The sequence below is a fragment of the Anopheles cruzii genome, chromosome 2 (assembly GCF_943734635.1).
Source record: "Anopheles cruzii chromosome 2, idAnoCruzAS_RS32_06, whole genome shotgun sequence".
Lineage (NCBI taxonomy): Eukaryota > Metazoa > Arthropoda > Insecta > Diptera > Culicidae > Anopheles > Anopheles cruzii.
The window spans coordinates 44,332,305-44,341,010 of record NC_069144.1 but is presented as its reverse complement, the minus strand read 5'-3'; the positions used below and the strand labels follow the sequence as shown (position 1 = coordinate 44,341,010).

Sequence of the window (8,706 nt, the reverse complement as noted above, 5' to 3'; positions counted from 1 at the left end):
TTAATGGGCTTACTTTGCATATCGGCACCCGGTGGAGATCGGATTTTATTCTTACCGCTATATCGCGGAATGGGAACAAAAGTACGATTCTGGCGCAGATTGCCCTCAGCATAGTCCCATATCCCTATGCTCTAGCTATTTATGAAAAAAAACTGAACAATAAAACTCTTGAAAAGCGTTGCAACAATCTATCGCGTAGCGGGCATAAAATGTCTATTCTAGCAACAAAGGATAAAAAGATTAGTCCGCGCCCCCGGGTGGACTCGAACCACCAACCTTTCGGTTAACAGCCGAACGCGCTAACCGATTGCGCCACGAAGGCTGCTTGCGCGGTCGGCAGCTAATTAGCGACCAGCATGAGCACTTTCTGCCGGCCCTTCGACGGTCCGGCCGGTTTTAGAATTCTTATCTATTACCCACGCACTCACTTCAAGGTCGAACGATGGACGACTTAATCTGGGCCCATTAGAAAGCCGCGTCCCAGCGGCCGGCCGCCCTGGGTAAGGAGAGAGAAATCTCACGATCAGCGCCCGACGGTCCCGCTCATAACCGTCAATCAGTAATGCGGCGCGCCTGTGGTGTTGGTACGTTTTTTGTTCAATGATGGGGCGAAGGAAAATCGATAGCCCCTACGAGTGCCCGCCAGCAGCGCCTTGCAACGTGGGAGAAAGCAAACAAGAAATTTGCAAACAAAACAACAACAGGCGCCACCCACCGACCGGAACGAAATGCGAATCGCGCTGCCCAGTGAATAGGAAACAAAATGTGTTCACTTTCGTAGACACGCGGTGACGCTTCGCTGCGGGAACCGCTGCCCGGCTGGTCCCAGAAGGAAAGCCTCAGAAACAGCAGAGGAAAGTCTTGACGCGTTGTATCGCCTTATCAAGGCGCGATGCCGGCGAGCTGAGGGATTTCCTCTCTCGCTGGCCGTGGTAGCGACGAGAAAGGCCACCATTGAATCGTTGAATACGGAATTTGGGATCTTTATTAGTATTCCATTCCAATGCCGAACGTTTATTCAAGAATGAGACACAGATGATAAAGCTTTACAAAAAATAAGTGCTGTTTTCATTCTACAGAAACATTTTCAATATGTCTCGGTTAACAACTACCGAATCCGAAACGGTTTATATCCGGTTAAGTTGAAACATCTTGAACGTATTCTCGGCCTCACAAAGAATTTCTCTGCAGCCATAATGCAGAATCAAGTGAAAGATTTGAAACATTTTGAATCCACGTATGGGACTGAGACTTTCCCTTTTATGCGCTCCTCATTTTGGTATATTTTAGTGATGTTAAAATCTGAAACATAACGACCCCATCATAACATGATATCTTGTTTATGCTCCGCTCACTGAACTCTGGTTCGGTAGCGGCGTAGCAACGGGCCCAATAGACGTTCCAGGAACATAGGTCACAACAAAACATGCATTATTACCAGGGCTTATGTCAGCCACACGCATCACCACCGCCCCAAAAACGCTTCCGGACATGCGGAGCGAACCATAGCGCTCGTGCTGAGATCCCGCCCTTCGATCCGACTTCTGAGGGCGCCCGAGAACATGTAACATGCAAAAAACAGTGAAGCAAATTGCTTGTAAATGAAAGGCACAAAAAGCTCCCTCTGCCCGGTACCACGAATCGATTCCTTCGAGACGCCGATGGGCCGATGGCAATGAAAATTGGCTTTCAAGAATGTGGCCCGCCCGAAAAAACCGCAGCACCGGAACGGAAAACTGCGCCTAAGCCATCGTCCCGGACCTCCGGCTCTTTTCGGGGCATGTTTTAAATTTTCCCCGAACATCGGTTCGGTGAGGCGGATCGGATATTGCCGGTTTCCCTGGCGCCTGCAGGACATTTGTGGCATCGGCGCTCGGTGTTTGGAATTAGTAAAACCATTTTCGAGACTCCATTTCCAGTGCGCCTTCGGGCGGGCAGGGCTCAGGAAAATCTCTGCTCCGTTGCTGATGTTTGGCCTCGCGCCCTCCTGCTTCCCAGAAATAGGATATGCGCTTTTCCGTCCCAATCGGACCCCGATCGTTGGGGTTGGTTGGAGCGGAAATGAAGATCTCGCCACTGAAATCGAAACCACGACTTCTGCGCCCGGCGCTTGGTTGGCCTCATTTTCGATTTCACAAAGTCCGTCCACCAGCCGTCCGTTGGGAAACTCACGCACTGGAAAATGGCAACCCATCCTGGGGCGCGTAGAAGACAAGTGACTCGGCCCCGGCTCGGCCGGGAAACCGGATCCGGGGCAGACCGATGGCCGGTGGTCGCATTTGGCCACTTACGCAGAAAACCGGAAATTCTTCTTTCCCTTTTCATGACCACCTTTCGATTCGCGACGACAGTCTCGCCACAGCCTTTGCCTTTGAAGTTCGTTTCGTGTGCGCTCGCCCTCGGTCCGACATGTGTTTTGTTCTGGATCAGATGAAAGACATTTAATAAGCGAAGGCGGCTCTTGACAATTTTTGCAGAGGGAAATGCAGCCTACGCCATTACATCAAACCTGAATGGTCCGTACAATTCTGTCTCTTTCGCCGTGTGCTGTCAGTTTGCCTGAATCACATTTTCATACAATTCACAGCTAATGTTACGAAAATTCTGGTATCTGATTTAAATACTTCCAAAAATGGCCCAGATTTTACGGAGCAATCAAACGTTTCTTTTGTGGACCTTCTTTAAAGATCCTGCTCAAAGGAAGGACTTCACGTCAGCTGTCTGATAGCAGTGATCTTGGTCTGTACACTCGAGACCTTAAGTGCACATTTTACTGTAGCAATACTGCTGACAACTGGTGCTCAGGTCGATGAGTTTTTCGGATTTTTAAGGTACCAACTACTGGTATCAATGGTAAGGATCTCGATGGTCTCTGGTAGATTGAAGCATTTTCTGCTGGTCCGGAAGGAGTTCCGACTTGATTACTGATTAGTTTAAGTTCAGTAACAGACCATAAGAGTAGGTAAACTTTTACAAAGATTCAAGGTAGTTCCGATTGAAAAATAATTTGTTAACACTACTACAAAATACATTAAATACGACCTGATGTGATCATCAAAAAGGCAAACGATGAATTCTCTTTGCAATCTGACACTGGCACCAAATGGCCACGTGGTTATAGAGAAGCCCCATCAAAGGCAGGAAGCGGAAAGCAATCTGTTCGCACGTGAAATTAGACGAAAGATTGTGTGCAGCATCGAGATGCATCGAGCGCAGCGGATGCATTAGATCTTCCCACCTCAGCTTCCCATCTCTCGTTGCGTTCCACATGCGTCACTTATGACGGGTTTTCATAAACCTCGCCCGCTCCGCTATTTATCTTCAATGTTCCAACTTTCAGTTTCACCCCAGCGGTCCCAAGTGTCCCCATCCCCGCCCCGTTGTCCCCGTCCGAGACGCTCTCCGTCCGAGACAAACGACAAACGAATGGCGAACGAACCCCGGCGCTGGCGTCTCACTCTGTGTCTCCATTGATGCAATTGATGCACGGCGGAGGCAACGACTGAGACGGCCCGGGCGGTTTTCTAATGGCCTAGTTTCTGGACCGTTTCCCCCGATCACCCACCGTCCGCTCCGATTGCTCCTGCGCACCCGCTGCCGCACCGAGCTGCACGCGGTGCACTGGCGATGCACTTTGCGATTAGTTGTGCCAGTGTTTCTATGGCACTTCTTCTTTTTCTTTTTCTCCGCCGTTGCCTTTTCGCTCCCGGCCCGGCTTGGCATCGGCAAACTTTTACTTCTGCTTTCTCAAGGTTTGGGCTTCTTCCAGCCGCGGGCCGGCAACTACCGGTGTTACCCCGCCGGAGCGCGGGAGAAGTGGTTTTCCTCAACCACACACACACACACACACACACGGTTTCGATGCATCGGGGGAAAATGTGCGATTTCCATGATGCGCGCGAAAAGCGCACCGATGGGCGGTGAGCGGAGAAGAACTAGCGCCGAACGGGCGTAGCGGTTCTATTTTCGGAACCCGCCCTTTTTTTGAGGTCATGGGAATAGTTTAGTTGAATTATTTACAGCCTCCCCGGGGCCGCTTTGCGCTTTGACGGGTTGAATTGCTGAGCAACCGTGGTAACGCACTTTGTGGCAAAAACTGCAACGACCAACACGCAACAATCGAGACGAGTCTGTCAAAACGGGGAATAATTTATCGGCAGGGAATTAAGAACAAATGTTTCGGTGCAGGATTAATAACAGTAACTATGGTAAAAGATCTGACAAAAGCCGTTCCTAAGACAGGATTTTCCACCGAGCCTTCGTGGCGCAATCGGTTAGCGCGTTCGGCTGTTAACCGAAAGGTTGGTGGTTCGAGTCCACCCGGGGGCGGATCGATTCATCGTTATTTTATTTATCCACACTTGCGGAAGGATACGTAATACTCCTGGTCAACCTGGAACAGTTAAAAGATGATGGTAATCTGATGGTACATCTGATGATGGATCGGCAGCATCTCGCGTAATCTTTGACTATTCTGTTGTAATGTCAAATTGCTCCCATGTTTCTCTAATCACTTTCGTTTTTTATCTTTTCGTTGCAGGTGAGAGCGAAAGTTTCTCGACACTTCAAACACCCGCTCGGAGCGAGCCGACAACGAAGCTACCGCTGGGGCTGCCTGACACACATTATAAAGGGGGGGCTACTATAAACCACTCATTTACGACTTCCGTCATCCGATTGACCCCGTTTCGATTGCTGGTTCTGCGACTGCACCATCACGTGAATGGGTTGCGAGGTGTTGAATTCAGGTGCCGAAGGGTGCAGCCTTTCGATAACACGGACGCGGGTCCCTGAATGCGGGACCCTTTTTGTCTGGCGGAAGAGGGCTCTCCAATCAGCTGTCTGTCGGGTCTGTCGGAAGCGACAATGTAAACATAGCGGGTTGACAAATGCTCGGCCCGCAGTGATCCCTCTCGGGGCCGGCTCAACAAACGGTGGCCAATGATAACTCGAAAGAAGGTGTTTCGGACCTGCAGGGGGCTGGATGTGTATGCCACCCGCTTTTAATGTGCTAGTGGCCACCATTTCCTTCCGAATCGTCGAACCCCCGGATAGATAACGCGAGGCGCGTTACGCGTAAGTTTCGTAAGACCCTCAGACCCGCGGGGACGGGGACCGCTAATCGCAAATCACACGGAACGGACCCGTGTGTTTACTCACGCGCCAGAAGTAGTTCAAACCTTGGCTTACATTCTGGCCGCCCGACTGACTGATTGTTCTTATCACATCTTTGCCATCACCGGCCACCACATCATCATCGCCGCCGCCGCCTCACAGTAGCGCACTCAAATAGTTTCTCACACACGTCACGCCGCCTGAAGGTGAACCTGTTAGGTGGTGCGTGCGCCCCCCGACCAGAGAGATGACCGGCCCAAGTCTCGGCCCATTAGAAGCAAGTCTCGCACGCGGATCGAAGACCGATCACGAGTGCGCAGCGTCCACGCACGCGTGTCAGGATGGCCGAGTGGTCTAAGGCGCTACGTTCAGGTCGTAGTCTTCTCTGAAGGCGTGGGTTCGAATCCCACTTCTGACAAACCGGAAACTATTTTGCGGCACCCCCGCTAATCAAACGCGGAATGTAAGAAACGTGTAAACACGCATTTTATCAGAACTAAGGGCCGTCGACACATCATGATGACTTGACTTCCTCGATTGCCGACGACCTGTGTTGTGGCTGTTGCCCAAGAGCGCGGATGCGTTCGTGACTCTGGTCACGGCGCGCGATATATTTACCGCGATTATTTTCCACTCATGCGGCTTTATTTATAAATCTCAAGTGACAGAAATAGATTAGTCAAGATTCGTAGTTCCACCGCACCGCAAGGCCGGCCACCTCTGAGAGTTTTCCACCGGCGTCGCCGCCATCGCCCGGAGGTGACCGAATTTCCGTCGTTACGTTTATCGCCCGGCCCCGCTATCTTGCAGTTGTTTACTGTGCCGTTCCTTGCCGCCTCTCCACCTGAATCGGTGATAATTCCGCATTGTGGCTTCAGCAGGAGATAATGTTTCTTGACACCGTCGGCCTCACGCACGATCGTAGTAGTAACAAATATGTTTTGAAAGCATATCACACGGGGCGGGACGCTCACGGGACATCGTTTTTAAATAACATCCGATGGGACACAAATGGCCAGTGGCTGTGCTGTAAACGAGACGAGAACTTCGGCTCGTGTTCATTAACGTCATGTCACAGGACTTCATAGCGCGATGAAGTTGATCACCGTCGGGGCGATCGTAGAGCTTTTATTCCTTCATTCTTTTGACACGACACGGGATAATCGTTAAGCTGTTTTCCTTTGGACCTGTTTACCATCAAATAAGGCTTGAGAACGGAGTCCAGCATTTCCTAAAAACGCAATCCAGAACAAACAATCCGAACCGATCGTACGGTGATCGCACAGCGGATGCGATGCTCGCGAGAAGAACACGATTGCACATTGAGTAATACGCGAGTTAATCACAGTTCGTTCGAGTCCACAATCGCCGGAAGGAATACCGGCTCACCGAAACCCGGGGAACCGGTCGAAAGGGAAAACGGGACCAAGTGATCGGCGGAACGGTGCCATGGAACTGCGCGCTTTTGCTGCGAGCTGCGAGGCCCCAACGGAAGTCGAAAGTCGTCGTCGTCGCCACCGTCGATCGCCGTTGATCGTCGTCTTCGCGAGAGGAAAGACAAAGAAGCCGTAAATTACCCGCCTGGTGCCGAGGTGCACTTGCACATTCACGGGCACGGGGCAAGAGGCTCCGTTGGCTTCACCGCCAGCCACCGAGTCCCTTTTGCGAGGGCCCTTCGCACAGATTACCGTCGGACGGAGGACGTGCAGAAGCGAGTTCTGTTGAAAGCGCCTTCTTGGCTCTCTTTCGCCACGGACACGGGCCCCCCCCCGAGGGCCCCAGTGTAGGGCAGTTCGATGCAATCGTTCGTTGCATTCTTGCAATTTCCGTAACCAACACACACACACACGTACTCAGGTGGGGACATAGCGCGGGGTGGCTGGAGGTAGGCCGAGAACGTCTGCTTCTGTCACGAAGTCGTTTTTCTTCGGCCCAGAACGCCGTCGTCCGCCGGGGAGATGATGAAGAGCCGGGCCGCAATCCAGTTTGCACGTTTCCTTTTTTTATGCTCCGCAGCCACAGCACACAGCATCATCATCGTCGTCCGCATCAGCGCTGCAGTAAATTATAAGAAGATGTTGCCTTTCAGGCCTGCTCCGGGTCTTCCACTTCCTGATCGAGCGCGCAGCTGTGGTACGGGCAGAGCAGGATTTAAAAGTCCCACCGGACGAGCCCTTTCGGTCGGCTCGGGTTGTATGGCGATCCAGGCGGTGGATCCGGTTTCCCCGGGCGGTAAAGGTACTATACTTAGCTGCGTCGCGCGGTCGCGGACCTGTCCGCGTGCTTTCCTTTGCACGGTTTTCTGATCTGATCGGCCGGCCGGCCAAGAAGAAACCGAAGCGGAGCGGAGGAAGAAAAGCACCCGCTCCGATTGCACTCGGCCAGGAAGCACTTTGAACGCTGTCGATCAGGAGGATGTCGCTAATAATGGTGATGATAAAAAGGGGATGATGATGCACCCAACGATGATGACGATGAAGCGCGATCTGCTTTGATTCTGCTCTCGCGGCCGGCGAACGAAGGCACACAATGGGGCTGCGATGCGATGCTACCGGGAAGCGTTTAACGTTCGCGATTGTCCCGCTTTCCTAATAGCCCCGGTTATTGGCCCGGCCAGCATAAATCCATAAATCCATAAACGCTCCCAACTGGGCTACTCTTTTATGTGTGGTCGATACGGCTACAAATAGCCCGCCGTTTCTTGGAGCACACAATGTTCTATGAAACATAATGGCTTTGCCAATCGAAAGTGGCCCCTAGCAGGAGCCCAAAAAAAGACCCTATGCCGCTACTGTCCTTGAAGTACCATTACAAACTCGTATCGTTACTAGGTTTGCCATACATCCTATTGGGATGGGAGAACTTTCCAGAAACTGTTCCGAATGACATATTAAACAACTAAGTCACAATTACGTCTGAAATTAGAGTTAATCGACGTTTCCTTCCGGCTATGGATTCACCAGCTGGCCAGTGGCTTGCCTTAACAAGAAGCGTAGCGTGATACCTTCGATTGCCTTCGAAGCTTCGTCCGGAAAACCGTGCTAACAACATTTCCGCCGCATTGCCATGAACCCCCGGTCGGCCACTGGCCGCCTCTCTGGCCAGACCAGAAAGGCCTCCGAACGGTCAAAGCCTCGCAGGCGGTGATGACGAAAAATGCGCCGATTGCCGAAAACGTGGCCACCAAAAACCAAACGTTGGCAAACGAAATTAAAAACAAAAACCCGGCCTAATGTTGCGTTTTCCTTCGGCCAGCTGCTGCTGCTGCTGCTGCTCTTCGGCATTGACACATCGCACAGCGAGATGCACAATAGAGCTCCGGAGGATGTTGCCCAACGTTTCCCGGAGAGACCGGACCGGCCAAAAAAGCATACCCAACCCAACGGCCATTGGCCAACGGCGACGGAATTGTGCACTGCCGAAAATAGTTGCCCATTTTGATGGGAATCTACTTTCGGACAAGAGAGAGAGCGAGAGAGAGATCGAGGGAGAGGGCTGACCACTAACACAATGGCGTACATTTCGGTGCCTTTTTCGACGGGTTACCCACCATTTCCTTTTCTGTCTCGTTTCCTCGCGCAAAGTGACCAT

At 51.8% G+C, this 8,706-nt stretch overlaps 3 non-coding genes across 3 annotated transcripts; 2 read left to right on the top strand and 1 right to left on the bottom strand.

Annotated features, from left to right (window-relative positions):
* Positions 1 to 248: 248 nt before the first annotated feature.
* Trnan-guu (transfer RNA asparagine (anticodon GUU)) lies at positions 249 to 322 on the bottom strand. Its single transcript has one exon. It is a non-coding gene; the product is annotated as a tRNA-Asn (tRNA).
* A 3,933-nt stretch (positions 323 to 4,255) lies between these two features.
* Trnan-guu (transfer RNA asparagine (anticodon GUU)) lies at positions 4,256 to 4,329 on the top strand. The gene has a single exon. It is a non-coding gene; the product is annotated as a tRNA-Asn (tRNA).
* Positions 4,330 to 5,450: 1,121 nt separating this feature from the next.
* Positions 5,451 to 5,533, top strand: Trnal-cag (transfer RNA leucine (anticodon CAG)). Its single transcript has one exon. It is a non-coding gene; the product is annotated as a tRNA-Leu (tRNA).
* Positions 5,534 to 8,706: the final 3,173 nt, after the last annotated feature.